This window comes from Phyllobates terribilis, unplaced genomic scaffold (genome assembly GCF_046119375.1).
Source record: "Phyllobates terribilis strain yellow unplaced genomic scaffold, ASM4611937v1 Scaffold_1__5_contigs__length_1240528914, whole genome shotgun sequence".
Taxonomy (NCBI): Eukaryota; Metazoa; Chordata; class Amphibia; order Anura; family Dendrobatidae; genus Phyllobates; species Phyllobates terribilis.
Genome location: NW_027362761.1, coordinates 623,021,920 through 623,043,665, shown reverse-complemented (window position 1 = coordinate 623,043,665; position 21,746 = coordinate 623,021,920).

Genomic DNA, 21,746 nt, shown 5'->3' with positions numbered 1-21,746 from the left:
TTGGCTCATGAATGAGGGCCACTGCAGCTACTATTGGTTCATGAATGAGGGCCACTGAAGCTACTATTGGTACATGAATGAGGGCCACTGCAGCTACTATTGGTTCATGAATGAGGGCCACTGCAGCTACTATTGGTTCATGAATGAGGGCCACTTCAGTTACTCTGTGGCTCATGAATGAGGACCACTGCAGCTACTATTGGCTCATGAATGAGGGCCACTGCAGCTACTATTGGTTCATGAATGATGACCACTGCAGCTACTATTGGCTCATGAATGAGGACCACTGCAGCTACTATTGTCTCATGAATGAGGACCACTGCAGCTACTATTGGTTCATGAATGAGGGCCTCTCCAGCTACTATTGGTTCATGAATGAGGACCAATGCAGCTACTATTGGTTCATGAATGAGGACCAATGCAGCTACTATTGGCTCATGAATGAGGGCCACTGCAGCTACTATTGGCTCATGAATGAGGACCACTGCAACTACTAATGGTTCATGATCAGGACCACTGCAGCTACTATTGGCTCATTAATGAGGCCACTGCAGCTACTATTGGCTCATGAATGATGACCCCTGCAGCTACTATTGACTCATGAATGATGACCACTGCAGCTACTATTGGTTCATGAATGATGACCGCTGCAGCTACTCTTGGCTCATGAATGATGTCGGCTGCAGCTACTATTGGTTCATGAATGATGACCCCTGCAGCTACTATTGACTCATGAATGATGACCGCTGCAGCTACTATTGGTTCATGAATGATGACCGCTGCAGATACTATTGGCTCATGAATGATGACCGCTGCACCTACTATTGGTTCATGAATGATGACCCCTGCAGCTACTATTGACTCATGAATGATGACCGCTGCAGCTACTATTGGTTCATGAATGATGACCACTGCAGCTACTATTGACTCATGAATGATGACCGCTGCAGCTACTATTGGTTCATGAATGATGACCGCTGCAGATACTATTGGCTCATGAATGATGACCGCTGCACCTACTATTGGTTCATGAATGATGACCCCTGCAGCTACTATTGACTCATGAATGATGACCCCTGCAGTTACTATTGGCTCATGAATGAGGATCACTGCAGCTACTATTGGCCCATGAATGATGACCCCTGCAGCTACTATTGACTCATGAATGAGGGCCACTGCAGCTACAATTGGCTCATGAATGAGGGCCACTGCAGCTACTATTGGTTCATGAATGAGGGCCACTGCAGCTACTATTGGCTTATGAATGAGGGCCACTGCAGCTAATATTGGTTTATGAATGAGGGCCACTGCAGCTACTATTGGTTCACGAATGAGGGCCACTGCAGCTACTATTGGTTCATGAATGATGACCACTGCAGCTGCTATTGGTTCATGAATGAGGGCCACTGCAGCTACTATTGGTTCATGAATGAGGGCCACTGCATCTACTATTGGTTCATGAATGAGGACCACTGCAGCTACTATTGGTTCATGAATGAGGGCCACTGCAGCTACTATTGGTTCAAGAATGAGGACCACTGCAGCTACTATTGGTTCATGAATGAGGACCACTGCAGCTACTATTGGTTCATGAATGAGGGCCACTGCAGCTACTATTGGTTCAAGAATGAGGACCACTGCAGCTACTATTGGCCCATGAATGAGGGCCACTGCAGCTACTATTGGCTCATGAATGATGACACCTGCAGCTACTATTGACTCATGAATGATGACCGCTGCAGCTACTATTGGCTCATGAATGATGTCGGCTGCAGCTACTATTGGCTCATGAATGATGACCGCTGCACCTACTATTGGTTCATGAATGATGACCCCTGCAGCTACTATTGACTCATGAATGATGACCGCTGCAGCTACTATTGGTTCATGAATGATGACCACTGAAGCTACTATTGGATCATGAATGAGGACCACTGCAGCTACTATTGGCCCATGAATAATGACCCCTGCAGCTACTATTGACTCATGAATGATGACCGCTGCAGCTACTATTGGCCCATGAATGATGACCCCTGCAGCTACTATTGACTCATGAATGATGACCGCTGCAGCTACTATTGGTTCATGAATGATGACCGCTGCAGCTACTATTGGCTCATGAATGATGTCGGCCGCAGCTACTATTGACTCATGAATGAGGGCCACTGCAGCTACTATTAGTTCATGAATGAGGACCACTGCAGCTACTATTGGTTCATGAATGAGGACCACTGCAGCTACTATTGGCTCATGAATGAGGGTCTCTGCAGCTACTTTTGGCTCATGAATGAGGACCACTGCAGCTACTATTGGCTCATGAATGAGGGCCTCTGCAGCTACTATTGGCTCACGAATGAGGACCACTGCAGCTACTATTGGCTCATGAATGAGGACCACTGCAGCTACTATTGGTTCATGAATGAGGGCCACTGCAGCTACTATTGGTTCATGAATGAGGACCACTGCAGCTACTATTAGTTCATGAATGAGGGCCACTGCATCTACTATTGGTTCATGAATGAGGGCCTCTACAGCTATTATTGACTCATGAATGAGGACCACTGCAGCTACTATTGGTTCATGAGAGGACCACTGCAGCTATTATTGGCTCATGAATGAGGACCACTGCAGCTACTATTGGCTCATGAATGAGGACCACTGCAGCTACTATTGGTTCATGAATGAGGACCACTGCAGCTACTATTGGTTCATGAATGAGGACCACTGCAGCTACTATTGGTTCATGAATGAGGACCACTGCAGCTACTACTGGCTCATGAATGAGGACCACTGCAGCTACTATTGGCTCATGAATGAGGACCACTGCAGCTACTATTGGTTCATGAATGAGGACCACTGCAGCTACTATTGGTTCATGAATGAGGACCACTGCAGCTACTATTGGTTCATGAATGATGACCACTGCAGCTACTATTGGCTCATGAATGAGGGCCACTGCAGCTACTTTTGGCTCGTGAATGAGGGCCACTGCAGCTACTATTGGCTCATGAATGAGGCCACTGCAGCTACTATTGGCTCATGAATGAGGGCCACTGCAGCTACTATTGGTTCATCAGTGAGGGCCACTACAGCTACTAAAAGTTCATGAATGAGGGCCACTGCAGCTACTATTGGTTCATGAATGAGGGCCACTGCATCTACTATTGGCTCGTGAATGAGGGCCACTGCAGCTACTATTAGTTCATGAATGAGGACCACTGCAGCTACTATTGGCTCATGAATGAGGCCACTGCAGCTACTATTGGCTCATGAATGAGGGCCACTGCAGCTACTATTGGTTCATCAGTGAGGGCCACTACAGCTACTAAAAGTTCATGAATGAGGGCCACTGCAGCTACTATTAGTTCATGAATGAGGGCCACTGCAGCTACTATTGGCTCATGAATGAGGCCACTGCAGCTACTATTGGCTCATGAATGAGGGCCACTGCAGCTACTATTGGTTCATCAGTGAGGGCCACTACAGCTACTAAAAGTTCATGAATGAGGGCCACTGCAGCTACTATTGGTTCATGAATGAGGGCCACTGCATCTACTATTGGCTCGTGAATGAGTGCCTCTGCAGCTACTATTGGCTCATGAATGAGGACCAGTGCAGCTACTATTGGTTCATAAAGGAGGACCACTGCAGCTACTATTGGCTCATGAATGAGGGCCACTGCAGCTACTTTTGGCTCGTGAATGAGGGACACTACAGCTACTAAAAGTTCATGAATGAGGGCCACTGCAGCTACTATTGGTTCATGAATGAGGGCCACTGCAGCTACTATTGGCTCATGAATGAGGACCACTGCAGCTACTATTGGCTCATGAATGAGGACCACTGCAGCTACTATTGGCTCATGAATGAGGACCACTGCAGCTACTATTGGTTTTTAAATGAGGACCACTGCAGCTACTATTGGCTCATGAATGAGGACCACTGCAGCTACTATTGGTTCATGAATGAGGACCCCTGCAGCTACTATTTGTTTCTTGAATGGAGACCAATGCAGCTACTATTGGTTTAGGAATGAGGACCACTGCAGCTACTAGTGGCTCATGAATGAGGGCCACTGCAGCTACTAATGATCTATGAATGAGGATCACTGCAGCTACTAATCATCTATGAATGAGGACCACTGCAGCTACTATTGGCTCATGAATGAGGACCACTACAGCTACTATTGGTTCATGAATGAGGGCCACTGCAGCTTCTATTGGTTCATGTATGAGGGACACTGCAGCTACTATTGGTTTATGAATGAGGACCGCTGCAGCTACTATTGGTTCATGAATGAGGATCACTGCAGCTACTATTGGTTTATGAATGAGGGCCACTGCAGCTACTATTGGATCATGAATGAGGATCACTGCAGCTACTATTGGTTCATGAATGATGACCACTGCAGCTACTATTGGTTCATGAATGAGGACCACTGCAGCTACTATTAGTTCATGAATGAGGGCCTCTGCAGCTACTATTGGCTCATGAATGAAGACCACTGCAGCTACTATTGGCTCATGAATGAGAGCCACTGCAGCGACTCTTGGCTCATGAATGAGGGCCACTGCAGCTACTATTGGTTCATGAATGAGGGCCACTGCAGCTACTATTGGCTCGTGAATGAGGGCCACTGCAGCTACTATTAGTTCATGAATGAGGGCCTCTGCAGCTACTATTGGCTCATGAATGAGGACCACTGCAGCTACTATTGTCTCATGAATGAGGACCACTGCAGCTGCTATTGGTTCATAAATGAGGACCACTGCAGCTACTATTGGCTCATGAATGAGGACCACTGCAGCTACTATTGGTTCATGAATGAGGACCACTGCAGCTACTAATGATCTATGAATGAGGACCACTGCAGCTACTATTGGTTCATGAATGAGGGACACTGCAGCAACTATTGGTTTATGAATGATGACCGCTGCAGCTACTATTGGTTCATGAATGAGGGCCACTGCAGCTACTATTGGTTCATGAATGATGACTGCTGCAGCTAATATTGGTCTATGAATGATGACCACTGCAGCTACTATTAACTCATGAATGAGAGCCACTGCAGCGACTGTTGGCTCATGAATGAGGGCCACTGCAGCTACTAATGATCTATGAATGAAGACCACTGCAGCTACTATTGGCTCATGAATTAGGGCCACTGCAGCTACTATTGGTTCATGAATGAGGGCCACTGCAGCTACTATTAGCTCATGAATGACGGCCACTGCAGCTACTATCGGTTCCTGAATGATGACCACTGCAGCTACTATTGTCTCCTGAATGAGGACCACTGCAGCTGCTATTAGCTCGTGAATGAGGACCACTGCAGCTGCTATTAGCTCATGATTGAGGAACAATGCAGCTACTATTGGCTCATGAATGAGGGCCACTGCAGCTACTATTAGCTCATGATTGAGGAACAATGCAGCTACTATTGGCTCATGAATGAGGAACACTGCCGCTACTTTTGGCTCGTGAATGAGGACCACTGCAGCTACTATTGGCTCGTGAATGAGGGCCTCTGTAGCTACTATTGGCTCATGAATGAGGACCACTGCAGCTACTATTGGTTCATGAATGAGGACCACTGCAGCTACTATTGGTTCATGAATGAGGAACACTGCAGCTACTATTGGTTCATGAATGAGGGCCACTGCAGCTACTATTGGCTCATGAATGAGGACCACTGCAGCTACTATTGGTTCATGAATGAGGACCACTGCAGCTACTATTGGTTTCATGAATGGAGACCACTGCAGCTACTAGTGGCTCATGAATGAGGATCACTGCAGCTACTATTGGTTCATGAATGATGACCACTGCAGCTACTATTGGCTCATGAATGAGGACCACTGCAGCTACTATTGGTTCATGAATGAGGACCACTGCAGCTACTATTGGTTCATGAATGATGACCACTGCAGCTACTATTGGCTCATGAATGAGGACCACTGCAGCTACTATTGGCTCATGAATGAGGACCACTGCAGCTACTATTGGTTCATGAATGATGACCACTGCAGCTACTATTGGCTCATGAATGAGGACCACTGCAGCTACTATTGGTTCATGAATGAGGACCACTGCAGCTACTATTGGCTCATCAATGAGGAACACTGCAGCTACTATTGGTTCATGAATGAGGGCCACTGCAGCTACTATTGGCTCATGAATGAGGACCACTGCAGCTACTATTGGTTCATGAATGAGGACCACTGCAGCTACTATTGGTTTCATGAATGGAGACCACTGCAGCTACTAGTGGCTCATGAATGAGGATCACTGCAGCTACTAATGATCTATGAATGAGGATCACTGCAGCTACTATTGGTTCATGAATGAGGGCCACTGCAGCTTCTATTGGTTCATGAATGAGGGACACTGCAGCTACTATTGGTTTATGAATGATGACCACTGCAGCTACTATTGGTTTATGAATGAGGGCCACTGCAGCTACTATTGGTTCATGGATGATGACTGCTGCAGCTAATATTGGTCTATGAATGATGACCACTGCAGCTACTATTAGCTCATGAATGAGAGCCACTGCAGCGACTCTTGGCTCATGAATGAGGGCCACTGCAGCTATTAATGATCTATGAATGAGGACCACTGCAGCTACTATTAGCTCATGAATGAGAGCCACTGCAGCTACTATTGGCTCATGAATGATGACCACTGCAGCTACTATTGGTTCATGAATGAGGACCACTGGAGCTACTATTGGTTCATGAATGAGGGCCACTGCAGCTACTATTGGCTCATGAATGAGGGCCACTGCAGCTACTATTGGCTCATTAATGAGGGCCACTGCATCTACTATTGGCTCATGAATGAGGACCACTGCAGCTACTATTGGTTCATGAATGAGGGCCACTGCAGCTACTATTGGCTCATGAATGAGGGCCACTGCAGCTACTATTGGCTCATGAATGAGGGCCACTGCATCTACTATTGGCTCATGAATGAGGGCCACTGCAGCTACTATCGGTTCCTGAATGAGGGCCACTGCAGCTACTATTGGCTCCTGAATGAGGACCACTGCAGCTACTATTGGCTCCTGAATGAGGACCACTGCAGCTACTATTAGCTCATGAATGAGGACCACTGCAGCTACTATTGGTTCATGAATGAGGAACACTGCACCTACTAGTGGCTCATGAATGAGCGCCACTACAGCTACTATTGGCTCATGAATTAGGGCCACTGCAGCTACTATTGGTTCATGAATGAGGGCCACTGCAGCTACTATTGGCTCATGAATGAGGGCCACTGCATCTACTATTGGCTCATGAATGAGGACCGCTGCAGCTACTATTAGTACATGAATGAGGACCACTGCAGCTACTATTGGTTCATGAATGAGGGCCACTGCAGCTACAATTGGTTCATGAATGATGACCGCTGCAGCTACTATTAGTACATGAATGAGGGCCACGGCAGCTACTATTGGCTTGTGAATGAGGGCCTCTGCAGCTACTATTGGTTCATGAATGAGGGCCACTGCACCTACTAGTGGCTCATGAATGAGGACCACTGCAGCTACTATTGGTTCGTGAATGAGGGCCACTGCAGCTACTATTGGCTCATGAATGTGGGCCACTGCACCTACTATTAGCTCATGAATGAGGGCCACTGCAGCCACTATTGGCTCATGAATGAGGGCCACTGCAGCTACTATTGGCTCATGAATGAGGACCACTGCAGCTACTATTGGCTCATGAATGAGGGACACTGCAGTTACTATTGGCTAATGAATGAGGACCACTGCATCTACTATTGGCTCATGAATGAGGGCCTCTCCAGCTACTATTGGTTCATGAATGAGGACCAATGCAGCTACTATTGGCTCATGAATGAGGGCCACTGCAGCTATTATTGGCTCATGAATGAGGGCCACAGCAGCTACTATTGGTTCATGAATGAGGACCACTGCTGCTACTATTGGCTGATGAATGATGACCGCTGCAGCTACTATTAGCTCATGAATGAGGACCGCTGCAGCTACTGTTGGCTCATGAATGATGGCCACTGCAGTTACTATTGGTTCATGAATGATGGTCACTTCAGCTACTCTTGGCTCATGAATGAGGGCCACTGCAGCTACTATTGGCTCATGAATGAGGGCCACTGCAGCTACTATTGGTTCATGAATGAGGGCCTCTCCAGCTACTATTGGTTCATGAATGAGGACCAATGCAGCTACTATTGGTTCATAAATGAGGACCACTGCAGCTACTATTGGCTCATGAATGAGGACCACTGCAGCTACTATTGGCTCATGAATGAGGACCACTGCAACTACTAATGGTTCATGATCAGGACCACTGCAGCTACTATTGGCTCATGAATGAGGGCCACTGCAGCTACTATTGGCTCATGAATGAGGACCACTGCAACTACTAATGGTTCATGATCAGTACCACTGCAGCTACTATTGGCTCATTAATGAGGGCCACTGCAGCTACTATTGGCTCATGAATGAGGGCCATATCAGCTACTCTTGACTCATGAATGTCAAAAGTAAAAGAAAAGTCAAAGATGCTATAGGATTTTTACAGGATGAAAATGGAGAAATGGTAAGAGAGGATGTTGAGAAGGCCGAACTTTTTAATTCCTATTTTGCATCTGTTTTCTCTCAGAAAGAAAATGTAACATCAACTGATCTTCACTGTCCTTTTAAAGGAATAGAGGAATCCAAGTTATCTGTAAACAGAAAGATTGTGAGGGAATATTTAGCTAACATAAATGAGTTCAAGTCTCCAGGTCCAGATGAATTACACCCCAGAGTACTGAAGGAGATCGTAGAAGAAATTTTAGAACCACTCTCCATAATCTTTGAAAATTCTTGGAGAACAGGAGAAGTCCCAGAAGACTGGAGAAGAGCAAATGTTGTTCCTATCTTCAAAAAGGGGAAGAAGGTGGACCCAGGGAACTATAGGCCGGTGAGTCTGACTTCTATACCAGGAAAGATCTTTGAACAAATTATTAAACAACATGTATGTAAGTACATGGATAAGAATGAAGTGATTAACCAGAGTCAGCATGGGTTTGTAACTAACAAGTCATGTCAGACTAACTTAATTTCCTTCTATGACAGAATCACTGACTGGGTGGATCAGGGAAATGCTGTAGATATAGTATATCTTGACTTCAGCAAAGCATTTGACAAAGTATCTCACACCATCCTTATTGAAAAAATGACCAAGTATGCAATGGACCAGGCAACTGTTAGGTGGATCGGACTCAAAGGGTGGTTGTAAATGGTTGTAAATGGCTTCACATCCAGCTGGATGAATGTCTCAAGTGGGGTACCACAGGGCTCCGTCCTGGGACCTGTATTGTTCAACATCTTTATCAATGATTTAGATGAAGGAATTGAGGGTAAACTGATTAAATTTGCTGATGACACAAAGCTAGGAGGGATAGCTAATACTAGAGAAGAGAGAGAGAGGATTCAAAAAGACCTAAATAAACTGGAGCAGTGGGCAGCAACCAACAGAATGGTTTTTAACAGGGAAAAATGCAAAGTACTACATCTGGGCAATAAAAATGAAAAAAGCATATACAGAATGGGAGGAATAGAGCTAAGCAACAGTACATGTGAAAAAGACTTAGGTATACTAATAGATCATAGACTGAACATGAGTCAACAGTGTGATGCAGCAGCAAAAAAGGCAAATACAATTCTGGGATGTATTAACAGAAGCATACAGTCTAGATCACGTAAAGTCATTATCGGTCTTTACTCCTCTTTGGTCAGACCTCATCTGGAATACTGTGTACAGTTTTGGGCACCACATTTTAAAAAAGACATAGACAAACTGGAGCAAGTTCAGAGAAGAGCGACCAGAATGGTGACTGGTCTGCAAACCATGTCCTATGAGGAACGGTTGCAGGATTTGGGAATGTTTAGCTTGCAAAAAAGAAGACTGAGAGGAGACTTAATAGCTGTCTACAAATATGTCAAGGGCTGTCACATTGTAGAAGGATCATCTTTATTCTCATTTGCACAAGGAAAGACTAGAAGCAATGGGATGAAACTAAATGGGAGGAGACACAGATTAGATATTAGAAAAAACTTTTTGACAGTTAGGGTGATTAATGAGTGGAACAGGCGGCCACGAGAGGTGGTGAGTTCCCCTTCAATGGACGTCTTCAAACAGAGGCTGGACAGACATCTGTCTGAGATGATCTAGTGAATCCTGCTTTGAGCAGGGGGTTGGACCAGATGACCCAGGAGGTCCCTTCCAACTCTACCATTCTATGATTCTATGATTCTAATGAGGGCCACTGCAGCTACTATTGGCTCATGAATGATGACCCCTGCAGCTACTATTGACTCATGAATGATGACCCCTGCAGCTACTATTGACTCATGAATGAGGACCACTGCAGCTACTATTGGTTCATGAATGATGACCGCTGCAGCTACTATTGGCTCATGAATGATGTCGGCTGCAGCTACTATTGGCTCATGAATGATGACCGCTGCACCTACTATTGGTTAATGAATGATGACCCCTGCAGCTACTATTGACTCATGAATGATGACTGCTGCAGCTACTATTGGTTCATGAATGATGACCAGCTGCAGCTACTATTGGCTCATGAATGAGGACCACTGCAGCTACTATTGGCCCATGAATGATGATCCCTGCAGCTACTATTGACTCATGAATGAGGACCACTGCAGCTACTATTGGCTCATGAATGAATCATAGAATCATAGAATCATAGAATGGTAGAGTTGGAAGGGACCTCCTGGGTCATCTGGTCCAACCCCCTGCTCAAAGCAGGATTCACTAGAAAATCTCAGACAGATGTCTGTCCAGCCTCTGTTTGAAGACGTCCATTGAAGGGGAACTCACCACCTCTCGTGGCAGCCTGTTCCACTCATTAATCACCCTAACTGTCAAAAAGTTTTTTCTAATATCTAATCTGTGTCTCCTCCCATTTAGTTTCATCCCATTGCTTCTAGTCTTTCCTTGTGCAAATGAGAATAAAGATGATCCTTCTACAATGTGACAGCCCTTGACATATTTGTAGACAGCTATTAAGTCTCCTCTCAGTCTTCTTTTTTGCAAGCTAAACATTCCCAAATCCTGCAACCGTTCCTCATAGGACATGGTTTGCAGACCAGTCACCATTCTGGTCGCTCTTCTCTGAACTTGCTCCAGTTTGTCTATGTCTTTTTTAAAATGTGGTGCCCAAAACTGTACACAGTATTCCAGATGAGGTCTGACCAAAGAGGAGTAAAGACCGATAATGACTTCACGTGATCTAGACTGTATGCTTCTGTTAATACATCCCAGAATTGTATTTGCCTTTTTTGCTGCTGCATCACACTGTTGACTCATGTTCAGTCTATGATCTATTAGTATACCTAAGTCTTTTTCTCATGTACTGTTGCTTAGCTCTATTCCTCCCATTCTGTATATCCTTTTTTCATTTTTATTGCCCAGATGTAGTACTTTGCATTTTTCCCTATTAAAAACCATTCTGTTGATTTCTGCCCACTCCTCCAGTTTATTTAGTTCTTTTTGAATCCTCTCTCTCTCTTCTCTAGTATTAGCTATCCCTCCTAGCTTTGTGTCATCAGCAAATTTAATCAGTTTACCCTCAATTCCTTCATCTAAATCATTGATAAAGATGTTGAACAATACATGCCCAGGACGGAGCCCTGTGGTACCCCACTTGAGACGTTCATCCAGCTGGATGTGAAGCCATTTACAACCACCCTTTGAGTCCGATCACTAAGCCAGTTATGAATCCACCTAACAGTTGCCTGGTCCATTGCATACTTGGTCATTTTTTCAATAAGGATGGTGTGAGATACTTTGTCAAATGCTTTGCTGAAGTCAAGATATACTATATCTACAGCATTTCCCTGATCCACCCAGTCAGTGATTCTGTCATAGAAGGAAATTAAGTTAGTCTGACATGACTTGTTAGTTACAAACCCATGCTGACTCTGGTTAATCACTTCATTCTTATCCATGTACTTACATACATGTTGTTTAATAATTTGTTCAAAGATCTTTCCTGGTATAGAAGTCAGACTCACCGGCCTATAGTTCCCTGGGTCCACCTTCTTCCCCTTTTTGAAGATAGGAACAACATTTGCTCTTCTCCAGTCTTCTGGGACTTCTCCTGTTCTCCAAGAATTTTCAAAGATTATGGAGAGTGGTTCTAAAATTTCTTCTACGATCTCCTTCAGTACTCTGGGGTGTAATTCATCTGGACCTGGAGACTTGAACTCATTTATGTTAGCTAAATATTCCCTCACAATCTTTCTGTTTACAGATAACTTGGATTCCTCTATTCCTTTAAAAGGACAGTGAAGATCAGTTGATGTTACATTTTCTTTCTGAGAGAAAACAGATGCAAAATAGGAATTAAAAAGTTCGGCCTTCTCAACATCCTCTCTTACCATTTCTCCATTTTCATCCTGTAAAAATCCTATAGCATCTTTGACTTTTCTTTTACTTTTGACATACCCCCAAAATCCTTTTTTATTGCTTTTGACATCTCTTGCAAGCCTTAATTCATTGTCAGCTTTAGCTAACCTGATACGTGCCCTACAGGATCTGCAGACTGCATTATAATCTTCTTTAGATATGCCTCCCTCTTTCCATTTAAAAAACATTTCTTTCTTTCTTTTTAGCATGTGTTTAAGTTCTGTGTTCATCCATCCTGGTTTCCTTAAATGCTTCCCATTCTTCCTACTTTTCGGGATTGTTAACGATTGTGCTTTGAGAATCTCATTTTTAAAAATTTCCCATCCTTCCTGGACATTTTTGTCCTTAAGGACATCCAGCCATTGGATCCCTCCTATTCTCTTTCTGAGTCTCTTAAAATCTGCCTTTCTAAAATCTAACCTTGAAGTTTGAGTCTTCACATGTCTTCCTCCTCTAGTTATCCAAAATTCTATAATAGCATGATCGCTGCCTCCTAGGGTCCCAGCCACCTTTACCTCCTCAACCATTTCCTCCCTGTTTATAAGGATTAGATCCAAAGTAGCAGATCCCCTTGTTTTCTCCCCTACCTTTTGGAAGATAAAGTTGTCAGCAAGAGAGGATAAGAATTTGCTTGACCTGTTAGTTTTACTTGAGAGAGATTCCCAACAAATGTCTGGATAGTTGAAATCTCCCATGACCACTACGTCATATTTTTTGGAGAACTTGGTCATTTGATACATAAAGAGTTCATCCATATCTTCAGCTTGCCCAGGTGGCCTGTAGTAAATGCCTACAATGGTGTCCTTTCTGTTGTTCTCTCCTTGTATTCTTACCCAAACAGTTTCCACAGAACTCCCAGTCTCTGAAGCTTCAATCTCTGTGCAGATATACGCTTTTCTAACATACAATGCGACACCTCCTCCTCGTTTATCAAGTCTGTTTCTTGCAAATAAGTTGTATCCTTTTAGCCTTTTATTCCAATCATGTATCGTCCCACCAAGTTTCAGTGATTCCAATGACATCATATTCCTTTTCCTGCGTTAGTAGTTCCAATTCTCCTTGTTTGTTGCCCATGCTTTGTGCATTTGTATAAAAACATTTTAGTTTGTGATTGGTTTCTCTTCCTCCCATATTTTTATTATTTAGATTTTTTTGTCTTTGTTCTTCCTTTCCACTTCCAGTAGCAGAGATCTCAATAGTATTTGTCAGCTGTATGGCTTTTTCTGGCCTTTTGCTTCCCTTCCCACATTGTTCTGGTATAAAGCTCTCCTGATGAGTGTAGCAAGGCGACTTCCAAATACATGTTTTCCAGTCTTCGTAAGGTGCACCCCATCTCTAGCAAGTAGTCCATCGTATAGGTAATTCATTCCGTGATCCAGAAATCCAAATCCTTGTTGACGGCACCATCGACGTAGCCAGTTGTTCACCTGTAGAATCTTATTCCACCTCATTGTTCCATGGCCATCCACTGGGAGGATGGATGAGAAGACCACCTGCGCTCCCAATTCTTTCACTTTCTTGCCTAAGTCTTCAAAGTCACTGCAGATGGTTTCCAGGTCCTTTCTTGCGGTGTCATTTGTCCCCACATGTATTAGCAGGAATGGGTAGTGATCTGTAGGTCTGAAGAGTCTTGATATCCTGTCAGACACATCTTTAATTTTTGCTCCTGGAAGACAGCACATTTCTCTTGAGGTTATGTCTGGTCTGCAGATAGCGGCCTCTGTTCCTCTTAACAGGGAATCCCCCATGACCACCACTCTCCGTTTTTTCTTCACAACATTCTTCTTTCTCCATCCAGGAGGATTCTGAGGGCTTACAAGGTTATTCATTGCTGGCAAAGTCTTATTTTGCTGTATTTCTTCATGGTTCTCCTGCGTGAGAGCCTGGTACTGGTTCCTGAGCAGTATGGGTGCTGACTGCCTCTCGATCCTCCTGCTTCTGTGGGTCACAGGCTTCCATTCCTCTGTTTCCTCAGGTGCAGTTCGAATTTCTTCTCTTTCTGAATCATGAAGAGATAATTCTGCTCTGTCTAAGAACTCTTCACCTTCCTTAATGATTTTCAAGGTAGTTAACCTCTCTTCTAGATTTCGTAACTTTTCCTCCAACAGGGACACAAGCTGCATTTCTGGCATGTGAAGTTTGGCTTTTCCACTGGCAAGTCTGTGAACATGTAGCAGGATATGCAGCTCACCAAATGGCTCCTGGACTCTTCCATGTTCTTACTGTTAATGTTCTGAAAACAGTAAAAAAAAGCTTAAAAAAAAAGCTTCAAAATCCTCCAACAGCCAAAATCCAGTGTTCTTTGAGCTCGCGGAGACTCTTCACTTACCCCAAAATGCAGTGGGAATATGCAAATTATCTCCTCAGGACTCCTCCCCTGAGGGCCACTGCAGCTACTATTGGTTCATGAATGAGGGCCACTGCAGCTACTATTGGCTCATGAATGAGGGCCTCTACAGCTACTATTGGCTCATGAATGAGGATCACTGCAGCTACTATTGGTTCATGAATGAGGGCCTCTACAGCTACTATTGGCTCATGAATGAGGACCACTGCAGCTACTATTGGTTCATGAATGAGGACCACTGCAGCTACTATTGGTTCATGAATGAGGACCACTGCAGCTACTATTGGTTCATGAATGAGGGCCACTGCAGCTACTATTGGCTCGTGAATGAGGGCCTCTGCAGCTACTATTGGTTCATAAATGAGGACCACTGCAGCTACTATTGGCTCATGAATGAGGACCACTGCAGCTACTATTGGTTCATGAATGAGGACCCCTGCAGCTACTATTGGTTTCTTGAATGGAGACCACTGCAGCTACTATTGGTTTAGGAATGAGGACCACTACAGCTACTATTGGTTCATGAATGAGGGACACTGCAGCTACTATTGGTTTATGAATGAGGGCCACTGCAGCTACTATTGGTTTATGAATGAGGGCCGCTGCAGCTACTATTGGTTTATGAATGAGGGCCGCTGCAGCTACTATTGGTTCATGAATGAGGGCCACTGCAGCTACTATTGGTTCATGAATGATGACTGCTGCAGCTAATATTGGTCTATGAATGATGACCACTGCAGCTACTATAAGCTCATGAATGAAAGCCACTGCAGCGACTCTTGGCTCATGAATGAGGGCCACTGCAGCTACTATTGGCTCGTGAATGAGGACCACTACAGCTACTATTGGTTCATGAATGAGGACCACTGCAGCTACTATTGGTTCATGAATGAGGACCACTGCAGCTACTATTAGTTCATGAATGAGGACCACTGCAGCTACTATTGGCTCATGAATGAGAGCCACTGCAGCGACTCTTGGCTCATGAATGAGGGCCACTGCAGCTACTATTGGTTCATGAATGAGGGCCACTGCAGCTACTATTGGCTCGTAAATGAGGACCACTGCAGCTACTATTGGCTCATGAATGAGGACCACTGCAGCTACTATTGGCTCATGAATGAGGACCACTGCAGCGACTCTTGGCTCATGAATGAGGACCACTACAGCTACTATTGGTTCATGAATGAGGGCCACTGCAGCTACTATTAGTTCATGAATGAGGGCCTCTGCAGCTACTATTGGCTCATGAATGAGGGCCTCTGCAGATACTATTGGCTCATGAATGAGGACCACTGCAGCTACTATTGGCTCATGAATGAGGGCCACTGCAGCTACTATTGGTTCATGAATGAGGGCCTCTGCAGATACTATTGGCTCATGAATGAAGAGCACTGCAGCTTCTATTGGCTCATGAATGAGGACCACTGCAGCTACTATTGGTTCATAAATGAGGACCACTGCAGCTACTATTGGCTCATGAATGAGGACCACTGCAGCTACTATTGGTTCATGAATGAGGACCACTGCAGCTACTATTGGTTTAGGAATGAGGACCACTGCAGCTACTAGTGGCTCATGAATGAGGGCCACTGCAGCTACTAATGTTCTATGAATGAGGATCACTGCAGCTACTAATGATCTATGAATGAGGATCACTGCAGCTACTATTGGTTCATGAATGAGGGCCACTGCAGCTTCTATTGGTTCATGAATGAGGGACACTGCAGCTACTATTGGTTTATGAATGATGACCGCTGCAGCTACTATTGGTTCATGAATGAGGGCCACTGCAGCTACTATTGGTTCATGAATGATGACCACTGCAGCTACTAATGATCTATGAATGAGGACCACTGCAGCTACTATTGGTTCATGAATGAGGGCCACTGCAGCTACTATTGGCTCATGAATGAGGGCCACTGCAGCTACTATTGGCTCATGAATGAGGGCCACTGCATCTACTATTGGCTCATGAATGAGGGCCACTGCAGCTACTATCGGTTCCTGAATGAGGGCCACTGCAGCTACTATTGGCTCCTGAATGAGGACCACTGCAGCTACTATTGGCTCATGAATGAGGACCACTGCAGCTACTATTGGTTCATGAATGAGGACCCCTGCAGCTACTATTGGTTTCTTGAATGGAGACCACTGCAGCTACTAGTGGCTCATGAATGAGGGCCACTGCAGCTACTAATGATCTATGAATGAGGATCACTGCAGCTACTAATCATCTATGAATGAGGACCACTGCAGCTACTATTGGCTTATGAATGAGGACCACTACAGCTACTATTGGTTCATGAATGAGGGCCACTGCATCTTCTATTGGTTCAAGAATGAGGGACACTGCAGCTACTATTGGTTTATGAATGAGGGCCACTGCAGCTACTATTGGTTTATGAATGAGGGCCGCTGCAGCTACTATTGGTTTATGAATGAGGGCCGCTGCAGCTACTATTGGTTCATGAATGAGGGCCACTGCAGCTACTAATGGTTCATGAATGATGACTGCTGCAGCTAATATTGGTCTATGAATGATGACCACTGCAGCTACTATAAGCTCATGAATGAAAGCCACTGCAGCGACTCTTGGCTCATGAATGAGGGCCACTGCAGCTACTATTGGCTCGTGAATGAGGACCACTACAACTACTATTGGTTCATGAATGAGGACCACTGCAGCTACTATTGGTTCATGAATGAGGACCACTGCAGCTACTATTAGTTCATGAATGAGGACCACTGCAGCTACTATTGGCTCATGAATGAGAGCCACTGCAGCGACTCTTGGCTCATGAATGAGGGCCACTGCAGCTACTATTGGTTCATGAATGAGGAACACTGCAGCTACTATTGGCTCATGAATGAGGACCACTGCAGCTACTATTGGCTCATGAATGAGGACCACTACAGCTACTATTGGTTCATGAATGAGGGCCACTGCAGCTACTATTGGTTCATGAATGAGGACCACTGCAGCTACTATTAGTTCATGAATGAGGGCCACTGCAGCTACTATTGGCTCGTGAATGAGGACCACTGCAGCTACTATTGGCTCATGAATGAGGACCACTGCAGCTACTATTGGCTCATGAATGAGGACCACTGCAGCGACTCTTGGCTCATGAATGAGGACCACTACAGCTACTATTGGTTCATGAATGAGGACCACTGCAGCTACTATTAGTTCATGAATGAGGGCCTCTGCAGCTACTATTGGCTCATGAATGAGGACCACTGCAGCTACTATTGGCTCATGAATGAGAGCCACTGCAGCGACTCTTGGCTCATGAATGAGGGCCACTGCAGCTACTATTGGTTCATGAATGAGGGCCACTGCAGCTACTATTGGCTCATGAATGAGGACCACTGCAGCTACTATTGGCTCATGAATGAGGGCCACTGCAGCTACTATTGGTTCATGAATGAGGGCCTCTGCAGATACTATTGGCTCATGAATGAAGAGCACTGCAGCTTCTATTGGCTCATGAATGAGGACCACTGCAGCTACTATTGGTTCATAAATGAGGACCACTGCAGCTACTATTGGCTCATGAATGAGGACCACTGCAGCTACTATTGGTTCATGAATGAGGACCACTGCAGCTACTATTGGTTTAGGAATGAGGACCACTGCAGCTACTAATGTTCTATGAATGAGGATCACTGCAGCTACTAATGATCTATGAATGAGGATCACTGCAGCTACTATTGGTTCATGAATGAGGGCCACTGCAGCTTCTATTGGTTCATGAATGAGGGACACTGCAGCTACTATTGGTTTATGAATGATGACCGCTGCAGCTACTATTGGTTCATGAATGAGGGCCACTGCAGCTACTATTGGTTCATGAATGATGACCACTGCAGCTACTATTAGCTCATGAATGAGAGCCACTGCAGCGACTCTTGGCTTATGAATGAGGGCCACTGCAGCTACTAATGATCTATGAATGAGGACCACTGCAGCTACTATTGGTTCATGAATGAGGGCCACTGCAGCTACTATTGGCTCATGAATGAGGGCCACTGCAGCTACTATTGGCTCATGAATGAGGGCCACTGCATCTACTATTGGCTCATGAATGAGGGCCACTGCAGCTACTATCGGTTCCTGAATGAGGGCCACTGCAGCTACTATTGGCTCCTGAATGAGGACCACTGCAGCTACTATTGGCTCCTGAATGAGGACCACTGCAGCTACTATTGGCTCATGAATGAGGACCACTGCAGCTACTATTGGTTCATGAAAGAGGAACACTGCACCTACTAGTGGCTCATGAATGAGCGCCACTACAACTACTATTGGCTCATGAATTAGGGCCACTGCAGCTACTATTGGTTCATGAATGAGGGCCACTGCAGCTACTATTGGCTCATGAATGAGGGCCACTGCATCTAATATTGGCTCATGAATGACGTCCACTGCAGCTACTATCGGTTCCTGAATGAGGGCCACTGCAGCTACTATTGGCTCCTGAATGAGGACCACTGCAGCTACTATTGGCTCATGAATGAGGGCCACTGCAGCTACTATTAGCTCATGATTGAGGAACAATGCAGCTACTATTGGCTCATGAATGAGTACCACTACAGCTACTATTGGCTCATGAATGAGGGCCACTGCAGCTACTATTGGCTCATGAATGAGGGCCACTGCAGCTACTATTGGCTCATGAATGAGGGCCACTGCAGCTACTATTGGCTCATGAATGAGGGCCAGTGCAGCTACTATTGGCTCATGAATGAGGACCACTGCACCTACTAGTGGCTCATGAATGAGGACCACTGCAGCTACTATTGGTTCATGAATGAGGAACACTGCACCTACTAGTGGCTCATGAATGAGGGCCACTGCAGCTACTATTGGCTCATGAATTAGGGCCACTGCAGCTACTATTGGTTCATGAATGAGGGCCACTGCAGCTACTATTGGCTCATTAATGAGGGCCACTGCATCTACTATTGGCTCATGAATGAGGAACACTGCAGCTACAATTGGTTCATGAATGATGACCGCTGCAGCTACTATTAGCTCGTGAATGAGGACCACTGCAGCTACTATTGGTTCATGAATGAGGACCACTGCAGCTACTATTGGTTCATGAATGAGGAACACTGCACCTACTAGTGGCTCATGAATGAGAGCCACTGCAGCTACTATTGGCTCATGAATGAGTACCACTGCAGCTACTATTGGCTCATGATTGAGGAACAATGCAGCTACTATTGGCTCTTGAATGAGGAACACTGCAGCTACTATTGGTTCATGAATGAGGGCCACTGCAGCTACTATTGGCTCATGAATGAGGGCCACTGCAGCTACTATTGGCTCATGAATGAGGGCCACTGCATCTACTATTGGCTCATGAATGAGGGCCACTGCAGCTACTATCGGTTCCTGAATGAGGGCCACTGCAGCTACTATTGGCTCATGAATGAGGACCACTGCAGCTACTATTGGCTCCTGAATGAGGACCACTGCAGCTACTATTGGCTCATGAATGAGGACCACTTCAGCTACTATTGGTACATGAATGAGGAACACTGCAGCTACTAGAGGCTCATGAATGAGTTCCACTGCAGCTACTATTGGCTCATGAATGAGGGCCACTGCAGCTATTATTGGCTCATGAATGATGACCACTGCAGTTACTATTGGCTCATGAATGAGGGCCACTGCAGCTACTATTGGCTCATGAATGAGGAACACTGCCGCTACTATTGGCTCGTAAATGATGACCACTGCAGCTACTATTGGTTCACGAATGAGGACCACTGCAGCTACTATTGGTTTATGAATGAGGACCACTGCAGCTACTATTGGTTCATGAATGAGGGCCACTGCAGCTACTATTGGCTCCTGAATGAGGACCACTGCAGCTACTATTGGCTCCTGAATGAGGACCACTGCACCTACTATTGGCTCATGAATGACGACCACTGCAGCTACTATTGGTTCATGAATGAGGAACACTGCACCTACTAGTGGCTCATGAATGAGGGCCACTGCAGCTACTATTGGCTCATGAATTAGGGCCACTGCAGCTACTATTGGTTCATGAATGAGGACCACTGCAGCTACTATTAGCTCGTGAATGAGGAACACTGCAGCTACTATTGGCTCATGAATGAGGACCACTGCAGCTACTATTGGCTCATGAATGAGTGCCACTGCAGCTACTATTAGCTCATGATTGAGGATCAATGCAGCTACTATTGGCTCATGAATGAGGAACACTGCCGCTACTATTGGCTCGTGAATGAGGGCCACTGCAGCTACTATCGGCTCATGAATGAGGGCCACTGCAGCTACTATTGGCTCATGAATGAGGGCCAGTGCAGCTACTATTAGCTCGTGAATGAGGAACACTGCAGCTACTATTGGCTCTTGAATGAGGGCCACTAAAGCTACTAGAGGCTCATGAATGAGGGCCACTGCAGCTAATAGAGGCTCATGAATGAGGGCCACTGCAGCTACTATTGGTTCATGAATGAGGACCACTGCAGCTACTATTGGTTCATGAATGAGGACCACTGCAGCTACTATTGGTTCATGAATGAGGATGACTGCATCTACTATTGGTTCATGAATGAGGGCCACTGCAGCTACTATTGGCTCATGAATGAGGTCCACTGCAGCTACTATTGGCTCATGAATGAGTGACATTGCAGCTACTATCGGTTCCTGAATGAGGACCACTGCAGCTACTATTGGATCCTGAATGAGGACCACTGCAGCTACTATTGGCTCATGAATGAGGACCACTGCAGCTACTTTTGGCTCATGAATGAAGGCCACTGCAGCTACTATTGGCACATGAATGAGGTCCACTGCAGCTACTATTGGCTCATGAATGAGTGACATTGCAGCTACTATCGGTTCCTGAATGAGGACCACTGCAGCTACTATTGGATCCCGAATG